Source organism: Triticum dicoccoides, chromosome 2B, assembly GCF_002162155.2.
Source record: "Triticum dicoccoides isolate Atlit2015 ecotype Zavitan chromosome 2B, WEW_v2.0, whole genome shotgun sequence".
Taxonomy (NCBI): domain Eukaryota; kingdom Viridiplantae; phylum Streptophyta; class Magnoliopsida; order Poales; family Poaceae; genus Triticum; species Triticum dicoccoides.
This window is the reverse complement of record NC_041383.1, coordinates 407,022,581-407,038,310: the sequence shown is the minus strand read 5'-3', so window position 1 is coordinate 407,038,310 and position 15,730 is coordinate 407,022,581.

Here is a 15,730-nt window from a genome sequence, read left to right as displayed (position 1 = left end):
CACATGCGCGTACCTGTACGAGAGAAATGCACATCGCTCCGCCCCCGACCTCCCACCGTAACCGGTAACTCCCTGAAATTTGCTTCCCCCTCGCTTCTACCACGGTTTTTTCCGTCATGCACCGCCCAAAGAATGTCATGCAGCTGCATCTCCGGCCCGCCTAGGACGAAAAGCCCATTTTCTGTCATGATTTATTATCATAGAAGTAGGAGCCCACCACATCTATGATGATACCATGTTTTGTCACAATTATCGCCATAGAAGTTTCATATGTATGACAGAAAAAAAATTCCTTCGGCCCAAAATGTCATGGATGTGTCTTTTTTTTGTAGTGTGTAATGGCCTTGATCTTCTCCGGGTTAGCCTCAATGCCTCTGTTAGAAACCAGAAAACCCAAAAGCTTGCCTGCTGGCACACCAAAAACGCACTTGGCCGGGTTAAGCATCATCTTGGCCGAGTTAAGCATCATATTTCAAATCATCTATCAAAGTTTCCTTCTCTCTGGATTTCACCACAATATCATTGACATAAGCATGAACATTGCGCCCAATCTGACTGTGAAGACAATTCTGCACACATCGCTGATAAGTCGCCTGGGCACTCTTGAGACCGAAAGGCATAGACACATAGTAGAAGGCTCCAAAGGGAGCGATGAAAGTTGTCTTCTCCTGGTCCTTAACTGCCATCTTGATCTGATGATAACCATAATAAGCATCCAAAAAACTCAAACGGTCACTACCCGCCGTAGCATCAGTGGTTTGATCAATGCGAGGGAGAGCAAAAGGATCAGCCGGACAAGCCTTGTTTAAGTCCGTGTAGTCCACACACATACGCCAAGTGCCGTTCTTCTTAAGCACTAGCACCGGATTATCCAACCACTCCGGATGAAAAACTTCAACAATGAACCCAGCCGCCAAGAGCCAGGCCACTTCTTCACCAATGGCCTTACGCCTCTCATTGAAGCGACGAAGGAATTGCTTGACCGGCTTAAATTTCAGATCAATATTGAGAGTGTGCTCAACGAGTTCCCTCGGTACACCCGGCATGTCAGAAGGTTTCCATGCAAAGATGTCCCGGTTCTCACGGATGTACTCGATGAGCGCACCTTCCTATTTAGGATCCAAGTTAGCACTGATACTGAACTGCTTATATGAGTCGCAGGAACAAAGTCAACCAGCTTAGTGTCATTGGCCGACTTAAACTTTAGCATCGGATCATGCTCTGTAGTTGGCTTTTTCTAAGACGTCATGTCCGCCGGATCAACATTGTCTTTGTAAAACTTCAACTCCTCTGTTGCACAGGCAGACTCAACATAAGCAGCATCACCTTCTTCACACTCCAGAGCTATTTTCCTGCTTCCATGCACCGTGATGGTTCCCTTATAACCCGGCATCTTGAGCTGCAAGTAAACATAACAAGGTTGTGCCATGAACTTAGCATAAGACGACCGTCCAAATAGAGCGTGATATGGGCTTCTGATCTTGACCACTTGAAAGGTTAACTTCTCGGCCCTGGAATCATGCTCATTACCAAAGGCCACCTCCAGCTCAATCCTGCCTACAGGGTATGCCGACTTACCAGGCACCACTCCATGGAAAACAGTATTAGACGGCTTAAGATTCTTATCGGTTAACCCCATGCGACGGAAGGTTTCATAATAAAGGATATTAATGCTGCTTCCCCCATCCATGAGTACTTTAGTGAACTTATATCCACCAACTTGAGGCGCCACCACCAAAGCCAAGTGACACGGGTATCGACCCGGGGCGGGTGATCCGCTCGACTCCACATAATGGGCTGCTCAGACCATCGCAAGTAATAGGGAACTGCCGGCTCAACGGTGTTCACAGCCCGCTTGGGGAGCTTCTGGTCCCTCTTGCATAAACTTGTGGTGAAAACGTGATACTGCCCACTATTCAACTACTTCAGATTACTTTGGTATCCAGACTGTTGTTGCTGCTGACTCCCTTGGCTGGATTGTTGATTATAACCGCCCTGATTACCTTGATTATAACCACCCTGATTACCTTGATTATAACCACCCTGATTACTTTGGTGCCCCTGGAAGCCGGAATTAGAACCGCCACCTCCATAGCCCGGGCCATGAGAACCGCCGCCGCCTGAGCCACCGCCCGGCCCATGATTGTTGTGAAATGAGTTAGAATTTTTGAAAGCCCTCATAATTGAACAATCTTTCCAAAGATGAGTAGCTGGTTTCTCCTGCGTGCCATGCTTTGGACAGGGCTCATTCAACAACTGCTCAAGAGTAGGACCTGATCCACCGGTCCGAGGAGGCGGCCTCCCCTTACGACGCTGATTATTGCTCTATGCATTGGTGTTAGCCACAAACTCCGAGTTACCATCAGCCTTGCATTTACCATTGCCCCCCTGATTCGCCGGGTTATGCTGCTGACCCTTGGCATTGCCATTCTTCTTTCCCTTTCCCGGCTTGTCATCATCAGATTTGGATCCTTGGTACTATCAGAGTCGGCATATTTGATTAGAGCCGCCATCAGCTGCCCCATATTATTGCAACCGCGCTTGAGCCACCCCAGCTTCTGCTTGAGAGGCAAAAAACGACAATTTTTCTCCAACATTAAGACCGCAGAGCCGACATTCATGTTATCGGATGAATGTATGATAGCTTTGACCCGGTGCACCCAATGGGTCGTTGATTCACCCTCCTCTTGGGCGCAAGTAGCCAAGTCCACAATCGACATGGACTATTTGCATGTGTCTTTAAAGTTCTGAATAAACCGGGCCTTTAGCTCAGCCCATGACCCAATGGAATTAGCCGGCAGCCCTTTTAACCAAGTACGGGCCGTTCCATCCAGCATCATGGTGAAGTACTTAGCACACGCGGCGTCACTGACCTCCAACAGTTCCATGGCCATCTCATAACTTTCAATCCACGCCTCCGGGGGTAAGTCGGCCGTGTAATTAGGCACCTTACGAGGTCCTTTGAAATCCTTGGGCAAACACTCATTACGCAAAGCCGGCACCAAACAGGGTACACCTATAGATCTAGAGGTCACGCCAGCCTCTACCGAAGTCGTTGGATAAATCGCAAGGTGCTGGTGAGCCGCCCGCTGAGCCGCCTGCTCAGCCTCTTGACGCACTCTATCCTGATCGACCAAATTATGAGCTCCATCACGCGCCGGGTCATGCCCACGTGGCTGGTCACGGCGCTGGGCGTTGCTTGAAACGGCTGGTGAGTCCATGTGCCTGCTATAACTCCGGCATGGGTGAGGGGTCGAGTGAATCCTATCTCGACTGTAAGAATATGCTTCCTGCTGCACCAATGCTGTGTGAAGAAGCTCTCTAGCCTTTCGTGTTTCAACCACTGCTGGAGAGTCGCCATCCACTAGGAGAGCCGCCAATCGTGATGCCTCAACAATCATGTTCTCCAAAGGATTGGAATAATGAACCGGTGGTGTTGGTACATGTTGAGGCACAACGCTATTCGGTTCCGTTGTGCGCGGCTGAACCGGCATTCCAACCCCATGTGCTGCTGCCCGGTTTAACTCCGGTGGGTTAACGGTCCCCGCTCCAGGCGTGCGAAAGAGGTTTCTCGCCTCGTAAACCGGAGGTAGACGAGACTGGTGCCTCCTCCTCATGATTTCATTTGAAGCGTTTTGATCCATCATAAGCCAGAAAGCCTCTAACAGAATCCGCTGGGCTTGATCATCTAGGGCAGCCCGTTCCGCGGCCATCCTGACGTCGTCTGTCGCCAGATTCTCCTTGGCTTGCGCTATCTCATCACGCAACTTTGCAATTTCCGTGCTATGATGAGCTTGATTTGCCGGGTTAACTTCTGCTGTTAACAAGGCTATGAGTCTATCCAGCAACTCCGTCAACACCTGAGCCGATGGGCGCACAGGACCTCCTGCCTCGGCTGCCATCACCGTTGCTGACTCGGAATTTATTCCTGCCGTGGTTGATGAATTTTGCCCAGGCTGCGTACCAGCCATGAAGATCCCGACTCTGTTTGGTGGCTCATAGGGGTCCGGAATACTGTCACCATCGGAATAGCCCCCAAGCCTGCCATCTTGCAGTTGATACAACGAAGTAGTCTCGCCTGTGTATGACTCACCATCAGAGTAGATGCCATCTCACCACCAGACATAGATCCTTCATCGAATTCTGTTCCATGGATGCATCCCATGAAGGCATGTTTCACGGCGGGCTGAGCTCGGGCGGGTCTCGCACGCTGAGCCGTCTTGATGATGTCGGTGCAGATGCCCGACTCAGGGCCCAGCTCGCTGATCTTGCCGATGAAGACGTGGATTCCGTCAAAGGGGACCCGGTACCTGTACTCAACTGAGCCGGCATCGGGGCCCCAGCCTGCATCGTTGATGTAGAGCTTGCCGTGATGACTCTTGGTCATCCGGCCCACAGCGTATCCCTTGAGCCCTTCGAAGCTGCCCTTTAAGAACTCAAAACCACCGTGGGCTGGCCCCATGGTGGGCGCCAACTGTCGTGGAATAGTCATGGCAGATGTCCTAGTGAAAGGAATTAGTCGTGGATCCATCGCAACTAGGTCAGCTTAAAGGGGTTAAACAGGACAAAGGACATGGGAGTTTATACTGGTTCGGCCCCTTGCAGTGAAGGTAAAGGCCTACTCCAGTTTTGAGATGGTATTTCTTATGTCTCGATTACCAGGGAGCGAATCCACTTGACCTAGCTTTCGATCTGTTGTTTCTTGCCCTAAACCGCCGCCGGGTCGCCCTTTATATACATAGGTTGACGCCCAGCGGCTCTCGGAGTCCCGACCGGCTTATAGACAACGTGCCCGGCTCGGTGACTATCTATACATGCCTTACAATACAAGTCTTACACATAAGGCGGTTTATTTCTACGGGCCTTAAGTCGCCCTTGGGCCTTGGGCCCTTATCTTGAACCGCCATCTTCCATATCCTCGTGGGCTTCATATGATGAAGCGCCATAGGTATAACCCGGCCCCTCCTGGGCGGGTCATACCTAATAGTTATATCCCCAACACATTAGGAGTGAAAATGGGATCAAGTTCAAGAATACTGGTCTTGATGACTATCTTGATGAACTTGGTATTACTCCGGAGTTATCTGGTCCATATAGTCCTTAGCAGAATGGCATCATGGAGCGCAAGAACAGGACTCTTGTTGAGATGGGTCGCACTATTCTTGATGAATAAAAAACGCCTCCTTGCTTTTGGCCTGAGGCAATTGATACTATGTGCCACATCATCAACAGGGTATATCTTCACAAATTCTTCAAAAAGACCTCATATGAACTCCTTACTGACAAGAAACCCAATGTGAGTTATTTCAAAGTCTTCGGTGCTAAATGTTGGATTAGAGATCCTCATCACAAATTTGCACCGAAAGCACATGCAGGTTTTATGCTTGGTTATGGGAAGGACTCGCACACCTACACAGTCTTCAACACCGTACACCACAAGGTTGTTGAAACTGTAGATGTGCGGTTTGATGAAACTAATGGCTCGCAAAGAGAGCACCTACCTCCTGTGCTAGATGAAATGTCACCTGAGGATTCCATCAAGTTCCAGGCTACTGAGGATGTCATTCCTACTGAAGAATCTGCTGAACAAGTCATTCCAAATCGTGAAGAACATCATGTTGGTGCACCTGAGAAAAATGGCTCTAAAGAAAATGCTAAGCCCAATCAACATCGTCAACCTGCTCATCCTTGCGTCACAAATGAAGTGCAGATCAAGAAAATCATCAACGACATCAATGCACCAGGTCCTCTCACATGCTCAAAAACTTCACATTTGACTAACTTTTGTGGGCACTTTGCTTTTATCTCTATCACAGAGCCCACCAAAGTTGATGAGGCATTTCTGGAGCCTGAGTGGATTCAAGCGATGCAAGAGGAATTACATCAATTCGAGCTCAACAATGTCTGGGAACTTGTCAAGCGACCGGACCCATGCAAGCACAATATCATTGGTACCAAATGGATCTACGACAACAAGCAAGATGAAAATGGCCTTGTGATGAGGAATAAGGCTTGTCTTGTAGCTCAAGGCTACACACAGGTTGAAGGAATTGATTTCGATGAAACTTTTGCACTTATTGCTAGACTTGAGGCTATTCGCATATTGATTGCTTATGCTAACCATCATAATATCATCTTATATCAAATGGATGTGAAAAGTGCATTCCTCCATGGTAAGCTTGAGGAAGAAGTATATGTTGCTCAGCCCCCGGGTTTTGAAGATCGTAAGCATCCTGACAAAGTCTTCAGACTCAATAAGGCCCTCTATGGCCTCAAGCAGGCCCCTCGGGCATGGTATGATACTTTGAAGGAATTCCTCATGAAGAAAGGCTTCAAACCAAGTTCACTTGACCTGACTCTTTTCACCAAAACCTATGATGATGAATTATTCGTGTGCCAAATATATGTTGATGATATTATCTTTGGCTGTACTAACCAACGTTACAGTGACGAATTTGCCATGATGAGTGAAGAATATCAATTTTTTATGATGGGAGAATTGAAATTCTTCTTAGGCCTTCAAATTCGTCAACAGTGAAAAGGCATCTTCATATCTCAAGAGAAATACCTCAAGGATGTGTTGAGGAAATTCTGCATGCAAGATTGCAAAGGCGTCAAAATCACTATGCCCACAAATGGCCATCTATTCACTGATGAAAATGGTACAGACTTCGATCAAAAGGTATACCGCTCCATGATTGGATCTTTATTGTATCTATGTGAATCTAGGCCAGATATTATGCTTAGTGTTTGCATGCGTGCCTGTTTTCAAGCTACACCGAAAGAATCACACCATAAGGCTGTGAGGCATATTCTTCGATATCTAGCTCACACTCCAACACTTGGATTATGGTATCCCAAGGGCTCGACTTTTGATCTCATTGTATATTCTGACTCTGACTATGCTGGTGATCATGTGGACCACAAGTCAACATCAAGCACGTGCCATTTCCTTGGACGATCCTAGTATGTTGGTCCTCGAAGAAGAAGAACTGCATATCACTCTCTACTGCTGAAGCTGAGTACATTGCTGCTGGTTCGTGCTGTGCTCAATTGCTATGGATGAAGCAAACCCTCAAGGACTACGACATCAATGTGAAGAATGTGCCACTCTTCTACGACAATGAGAGTGCCATCAAGATTGCTCATAACCTAGTTCAGCACTCGAAGACAAAGCACATCCAGATTCGTCATCATTTTCTTCGAGATCATGTGTTGAAGGGCGATATCTCTATTGAGAACGTGAAGACTGAAGAACAACTAGCCGACATCCTCACAAAGCCCTTGGATGAGAAGAGATTTAGCAAGTTGTAGTGTGAGCTAAATATCTTAGAATCTTTGAATGTTCTTTGAAAAGGACATACATCCTAACACTTATGCAAAATTGATGACTTAGATGTGCAACACATGAAGTAAAGTTTTTCTTCAATCAATGAAGACTAACCCTCTAAGTGTGAAGAAATTAACTAAGAATTTGATTCTCAGAGCCCTACGACAATTGTAGGCGGTGTCTGAAATCATCATTCTTCTACGGTGGGTCACGCCACCATCAAAAGTTGAAAATCTTCAATTTGAATTTTTCATCTATTTTGAAATTCCTCAGTTGTTCAAATACTTAAACTTTGCAAGTCTTCACTCTTTTCGACTGTGTTCTTCACTGGCAATATATATATTTGAGTTTTTTGTCCTCTACAACATTCACTTATTGCTATTTCTTCAAGTTGACCTTTTGCCTAAGTGAATGTGATTGGACCCGTCCCCCTCTATGCTAAACTCAACCTAGTCTGTTCACAAATTCTTCATATGCGTTCTATTTGAAACCTGTTCAAAATCTTCATTGTGTCCTTGTCAGCTGACGAATTTGCGAACAAAACTTTAAAATATTCTTATCTGAATTTTTCAGCTTTTGCCGCTCAAACCGTTCCGCATCCCACGATGAGATTATTCTATTTACCCACGACCTAACACGATCTCCACTTCACAGTACGTGGGTGACACATGTCGCTAGGATGAGAAGGGTCAGGGGCACGTTCGTCCATTTTCCTCGGACGAGCGGTTTTTTCACCTCGGCTATAAATACCCCTCTTCCTCCTCTGACCTCTTTTACTCTGCTCAATCTCACTCCCCTCTCTCGAGCTCTCTGACCTAGCACCGCCGCTACCTTCCATCATCGCCGGTGAGGAAGAGCTTCACTGCCTCGACCTCGTCGCCATCGTACTCGCGCCGGCCGCGGAAATCTTCACTCCACCGCTGCTGTAGCTGTCTTCCGCCGCCAAGTTAGGGCGTGGTAGTTCTGAACGGACGAGCTTCTCAACTTCTACTCTCAGTTAATCATGTTCTTCGTCAAGGGTAAATAGAATCTATTTTTACTACCCTTTTGATTCTGATGATTTCCACAAAATCTTCAAAAGGTGTTTATTCTTCAACTTCCATACTCTTAAACACCACACTTGCATCTGTTCTTGATTTGTTTCTCTACGCAATGTTTTTCTTCAAGATTCCTCAATTGTGTGGATTTTCAATCTATACAACTCTGGAACCTAAGTCAAAGAATGCTTAGTGAAATTCCTCAAGATACCCTTGGTCAAATTCCTCAAACTTGTTTCTTTTGAAAAACTTCTGAGAACGCATATGACCTCTCCAAATTCTTCACACATATACTTTGTTCATAGGTACACATGTTCGCTGCTGAATCTCTAGGTTCTCATCAACTTAACTCATTTGCAGCGTTCCTTGAAGACAAATTGCATACCTCTTCAGAAAATTCCAGTGTTCAAAATCCTCAAGTGAAGAATATGGCTGATGGTAAAAGACCTCAGAAGGGAGGAAAGAGACCAGAAGCGAATACTGCTTTTGAAATCCCTGATGACATATATGATGAATATTGCACTCCTGATGTGACCACTCAAGGCAAGGAGAACAAAAATCAGCGCAAGGTACGCATTCAGAGGATAGAGAGATGGGTCAAAGAATGGAGGGAGTACGGATATGTGACTCCGAAGTACATGAAGAAATTCTCCGTACACCCTCCATGCCCAAGACCTCCATTGGCACCAGGCCAAGTTGCTGATCCCAGTAGCATCAAGCATGGTGAGGATTTTCCTCGAGAATGGGACAAGCGTCAAGCTTAGTTGGCCAAAATGGCCAAAGAAGTAGTGAAGAAATTCAACAAAGACTCTGCTGCTGCTGCCACTGAGACCTCTGCTAGCAAGCCTAAGAAGGCTATGCCAAATAAACCAGCTATCAAGCCAAGTTCCTCAGCTGCAATGCCCTCACGGCCTGTTCCTCAAGCTACTTCTTCAAAAGCAGCTCCATTCCCCTCTTGTCGTGGAATTAACACGTCAGATGTCCTCATAGAAGGACTTAGTCGCAGAGCCATCGCAACGGGTTAGCTTGAAGGGGTTAAACCGGACAAGGGACATGAGAGTTTATACTAGTTCGGCTCCTTCGATGAAGGTAAAAGCCTATGTCTAGTTGTGATGGGATTGATTGGGTTTCGATGACCAGGCAGGAAATATGCTTTGCCTGAGTCTCGAGTTGTTGTTTTCTATTCCTGAACCGCTGCCTGGTCGTCCCTTTATGTACATAGGTTGACGCCCGGCCGGTCTACAAAGTCCCGAGGCCGACTCACACAAGTGTCCGACTTAGTCTCTCCTTTCCAAACTTACAACGCAAGTTACATAACCATGGCGGTTTACCACTATGGGCCCTAATTCGCCTTTGGGCTCCGGGCCTCTAAACTTCATCAATAAAACGTCATCTTCTGGATCTTCATGGGCTTCAATATAGTTGAGGGTGAACCGAGCCCTCCTGGTCGGTTTACACTCAATAGTTATATCGCCAATATTAGGCCCCAGATTGATTTGAACCTATTCATGTCAATCTTCAATACTTAAAGAAATCTTGTGAACATCTCCTTATATTCTCGTAAACCGCCATGTTGCCTTCTCCTGTAAACTTTGTTAAACCGTCGTGACGTCATCCTCTGGACACAGCAACGGACCATCATGACATCATCTCTGTATAAAAATATTAAAAAGATTCCTTTCATTAATGGTATCCCGAAAATCGAGGCGACAGGCGCGCCCTCTTTGCCGCTTCAGGCTCCTCGATTCTTGCGCCTGCCACTTATCCCTTTCTCCTTACGAATAAAGCCGACGGGTCTTTCCATTCTTTCCCCTTGCCTCTTCTGCTTCCTCTCGCGAACTCCTACCGCTCGAGCTCCGCCGCCGCCACAAAGCGCACCGTCGTCTTCGTCTCCGGCTGCTGCATCACCCTGAATCGAACCAGACTTTCGCGGCATCCCTCCGCAGTAGATCTGCACTGGTAAGTTTTCCCTTTCCCGCATCTTTAGATCTGTGCTAGGGTTAACGAGTTCATCCGTGTTCACAAGTGTTCATCCCAGTTCTTCATATTTTGCTTCTGCCATAGTCTCTTTGATCCAATCAGTAACGTAGATCTCGTGCGGTAGTTGCTCCAAGTCCATTTTTAGTACTAGTAGATCTTCCTTCTTTGTATAGAATCCTCAGTAGAATGTAGGACCGTCTCTACTCTGCCTAACGCCATTATAGATCGCAGAAAATTTTCTTTATCGAAGCATGATAGATCCAATTTTATTTCATCATTGTGCGAAACTTGTTTCTGTCAACACTTAACAGATTTTCATCTCTGGCTCCTCCACCTAAGGGCGGTTTAAATCTTTAGTAGTTGGTAATCCGCTGTATATCACTAGTCCCCACTTTAAACCGCCATCTTGATATGAATAGCAATTTCCGGTTTATCTCACACATATGCCTTATCAAATCTCCCGGTTTAACACCAACTAATACTTCTTGAACCGTCAATCGTAAACCGGCCTTTATTTTACCTTTACAGTTTGCTGTCCAAGATTACCAAGAAATTCGCCGCTTGCAACTGGGTTCTGTCCCGGATTACAGAAATGCAGATCAATGGCTACGTTGTAACCGGCGCTTTAGCCTCGAAAAATGTCCTTCACTGGCGAGTTCGTGGCCCTGAGTGCCCTCCTGAGCCTCAAGATGGAGAAGTTATCATTTTTATGCAGCACCTAGACCGGGGCTTCAGCCCTCCCAGATCAAAAAATTTCCGGGATGTCCTTGCGAGCTTTCAACTCCATCCACGGGATATTGGACCAAATTCCGTATCAAATATATACAACTTTCAAGTATTTTGTGAAGTATACCTTCAAGAAGAACCATCTGTTGAGCTCTTCCGGGATTTTTTCCATCTAAACTGCCGAACTGAGTTTTCTGATGGTCCTAACATGGAACTTGGCGGGGTATCAATCCAGAAGAGGAAGGAAGTTGATTTCCCACATGCATCACACCACAGTCATCCCAAAGACTGGAACCAAACTTGGTTTTATTGTCAGAACTCAACCCCTGCTGAAGAAAATCCTTTGTCGGGTTACCGCCCTCACCGGCTTAGCAACGGCCACCCGTTACATCGTCGGTTAACTGCCAAGGAACGGCAGACTTACGCACCTCAACTCACCAAGCTCCGGGCTCTCTTGGCCAATGGTTTAACTGGTGTTGATCTCATTCGTTGTTGGGTTAAATGGCACATCCTGCCCTTAAGTCATCGCTCCGGATTAATGCATGAGTATACCGGCGAGGCCAAGGACCCTCAACGGTTCAATGAAATAGAAATGACTGATGATGAAGTTACCGAATCGGTGAAGAAGATGTTAGACGAACCAATCGCCACATGCAGTCAAACCGGGCTGGCTCCCTTTTACGCCGCCAACAAACCGCCAGCAGTAAGATTTTAACCTTGTACTTTCTTGATCCGCCTCCGCTTTAACATTTGTTCTAATAATCCTTTGTTTAATTTCCCAGGCCAATAGCTCCTTTTGGAAAAGGAAGGCTTCAGATAAACCGGCAAGAGCTCCTCGTGCCAAGAGCAAAGCTATCAAGAAAGCAGCCAAGAAGAAGACCGGCAAAGCTGCTGATCCGCCCGAAGACGTTGAAGATTCGGATCAAGAGGTAGAACTTGACTCCCTTGGCTCCTTTTTCATACATCTTATTAACAATGACTATTATCAGGGTGATGCGGAGGTCAGCCGTGCGGACCATGTTGAGGTAATCTCTCTTTCCTCCGATTCAGATCTCGTGCCGGTTCAAAGATTTCGCCGTGCAGTTCGAAAAGTGAAATACTCTCACCCTCTTTCTTATTTGGATCCAAAATTTTCTTTGAAGACACAACAACCTGAAGGGCGTCGCACAACCCGACATAGTGGCCAGCAAGTCACCTCTTCCGGTTTACCGGATACACCAACCCGGAAGCGTCATCCAGAGGTTACTTGTTCTCCCGAAAAATGTTATCCTTTGAAGGGTTTTTTTCGATACCCACTTAATCCGTCTGATCCGAATTACCAGGCGTCTTCCAACTCGTCTGGCGGTTCATCAACCACTCAACTGCCTCCCCTCAAGACCGTCGTTGGGTAAGTTTCCAAGTTTTTTGGTTTGTTTCTTCATGCATCTGTTTTCATACTAATCTTTTATTTTTGGTATCGCAGTGCCAAGGCCCGATTGAGCAAGAAAGCCAAGACCAGCAGCCCCTCTGACGATGTTGAACCGGAGAAGACCCCAGACAATGGTGGTGAAAATCCTGATATTGTCCTGGATGACTCTGTCCCACAAGACCCAGCTACTGATGCTAATCCGCCGGAGGCTGACCCGGAAACACATGTTGAAACATCGAGTCCACATGCCATGCCTCCAAGTCGAGTTGTTGATCCGCTGGGTTCGGCTGCTAATCCGCCAAGCCCTGCTGCCAATCTGCCAAGCCCTGCTGCCAAACCGCCAAGCCCAGCCAAAGACAACATCAATCCATCGAGCCCAGCCAAAGATGATGATGATGTTGTTGTCACTGGTACTGCTTATACCGCCCCAGGCAATCCAGTTGCTTTATCGAAGCATACTGCCAAGGATGAATTTGTAGCTATGGGCAAAGGGAAAGGGAAGACCGACTTGTCAAGCTATGTTAATCTTTCTGCGCAAGAGCTTCATTCCGGATTCTTGAACCGGCTTTACACCAGCCGAGATTATGAAGCCGGTTTGGTGAATCTGATGAAGGAACGTTATGAGGTAATCTTCAAAACACCTTCATCTTAATTCTGTACATTCATTGTATTGTAGCCCCCAAGGGCCGGTATATCTCTTGAAGATAAACCGCGACTTTAATAGAAAGAACACTTCAACTTCATAGCCCCCAAAAGCCGATTTGTTTTGTAAAGATAAACTGGGTCTTTTATATTCCATACTGCACTTTGTTGATTTTCGTTACTTGTGTATTTTCCTGATCAAACACACATTAGCCCCCAAGTGCCAAGATTAAAACTTGTATTGATCCTTGGGACTTCAAACAACCAGTAGTAAAGAAGCAATCTGCATTAGCCCCCAAGTGCCAAGTGTATAACTTGTTATATGCTTAGGACTTTTTGATAAATAATTTACATGCTCCTCATTTGATTGTGACAGGCCGATATGAATCACCAAGGCTCTCAAATTGCTGATCTTCAAGAAAACATCAAGTCCCAACAAGCAGAAACTTCCAAGGCCAAGGATGAGCTCAAAACCGCTTTAGCAGCCATGGAGCAACTCAAAGAAGGGTTCAAGATAGAGCGTCTCAACTGGGAGACTGAGAAGAATGCATTGCTGAAGCGGGCGGAAGACGCCGAATCAGCGCTTAAACCGGTGGCGGAAGAGCTAACTGGGTTGAAGTGCCAAGTGAATGCCATGACTTTTGTAGTATTTGGTAAGTACTCTTGCCAAGGCTTCTTTGATGACCATCTTTGTAAAGTGCCGGTTTAACATGAAATTCTTAAACCGTTGTAGGTGGCTGCATTGCTCATTTGGGATCTGACATGCGGATGAAGCTGAAGGCAGCATATACTCTGATTGAACAACTGTATACCAATGCCCAACGGGTTATCTGTGCAGCCTCGTACAACAATCCGGTCCCAACATTGATCAAGGACACTCTAGCAAGGTTATCCATGATGCCAGCACAGATAGAAGAGATGAAGCGATCTGCTGTCAGGGCTGGCGCTTTGTTGGCACTTACTCGAGCCAAGGCATGGATAGTTGACCTGGATCCAGTTGATATCGCCAAGGGCTTCCCTAGTGAACAAGAAAATGGGGCAGAGTTTCATAACGAAGCCCTCAAAAATGTGACAAGGGTGATGCGTCCTCTGGCGAGTCAATTGGCAGAAGAAGTTAACTTGACTGTTCACTGGTCCTTCTACGATGCCAACAACAAACGGATTGACACTGTCCTGCCGGAAGTGCAAAATCTTATCCCGCCAATCCGTAAGCACACTTACGCCCCTGACGTTGATCCGGCCGAACTTATAAGTGAAGAGGTTGTCTTTCAGGCCTTAACCTGGATTGACTGGACCACCATGGACTTCCAGCCACTGGATGGGGAGGAGGAGGCTGAACCGACGCCAGATGATCCATCAACATCACGTCAACATGGTGATGAGTCCTGATCTGGCAATCTGATTGATGCGTCATAAACTTTGCTCTGTGGAAAGAACAAGTCCGTATTTTGGGCCTTAAAGCGCCTTGTAATAGGCTAGTTTAAAATACTTTTATCTGCTATCATTGTGCACTGGGCTATACTTTGCTTGATCCGCCATGCCAATTTTAGTGCTGGCTTATATATCTTCATAATATTAAGCAATCCCTATGTCTGCATAAAAACATCTGTCCGGGCGGTTTACCGCTGGACGGGTCATAATGCCCAAGATAAAGCCTCGCTAATAACCAAAGCATAATAAATATGAAATAACTCATACCTGTGATATGAAATCCCTTAGTAAGAGTGAAAACCCAAATCTTTGAGCTGTTAAGACCCTTACCCTATAATGATTTGATGAAAAAATCATGCCGGGTTACGATGAACACCAGATTATCACATTGGCGACATATAGTCAAAGCCAAGTCGGTTTAACAAACACCGGTTTGATAAGATGGTTTGACAACCTATAGTTGAAAGCCAAGCCGGGTTAACAAACACTGGGTTAACATGATGACTGAAAAGCCACACCGGTACAATGGACACTGGTTCAAGAGAAATTCATCAAAAGGTGAAAACTTAGCAAAAAAGCAAACAAGAAATCATGTAGTCAAGGCTTTTCAAGGGCTGCCAGGCCCAAATTCGAGCCTTTTCATGGGCTACCAGGCCACTGAGTTAAACCATTTTGCAAAGCCTTTTAAGATGGCTGTCCAACTAACCAATCGTCGTTTTAACTTTGTCAAGTTCAGGGTCTGTATAAGATTGACTTGTCAAACATTCGGCGGGTCGTGCCAGGATTACCTGGATAGGAGTGGCTTACTTGATGAAGGCAGGTTAACCCGGGGTTTTAGGTGAATACACCAGGCTTCCAAGGGTCCTTTTAAACTCTTTGTGGCTTTTGCACAAAAGAGCCCCCAAGTAACTTTGTGAGCTGTGCTCAATGGGTGCCTATGTTTGAGCTGTGCATAACATCCAGACTCTCTTTGGCCCCTTGGGTGTGAAGCTCCCAAGCTGTTTTTGTGGCATAATACCCGGTTTAACAGGTAGTACTTCGCTTTGTCAGCTGAAGCCCCCATGTAAACAAAGAGATTTGAAGAAAACGGCAGTGGTCCTGCTATAGCAAGGATGCCGGTTTATTATATTGATCATAATATATACATTGTTGAAATGTGTACATAAGAAAAGCCTA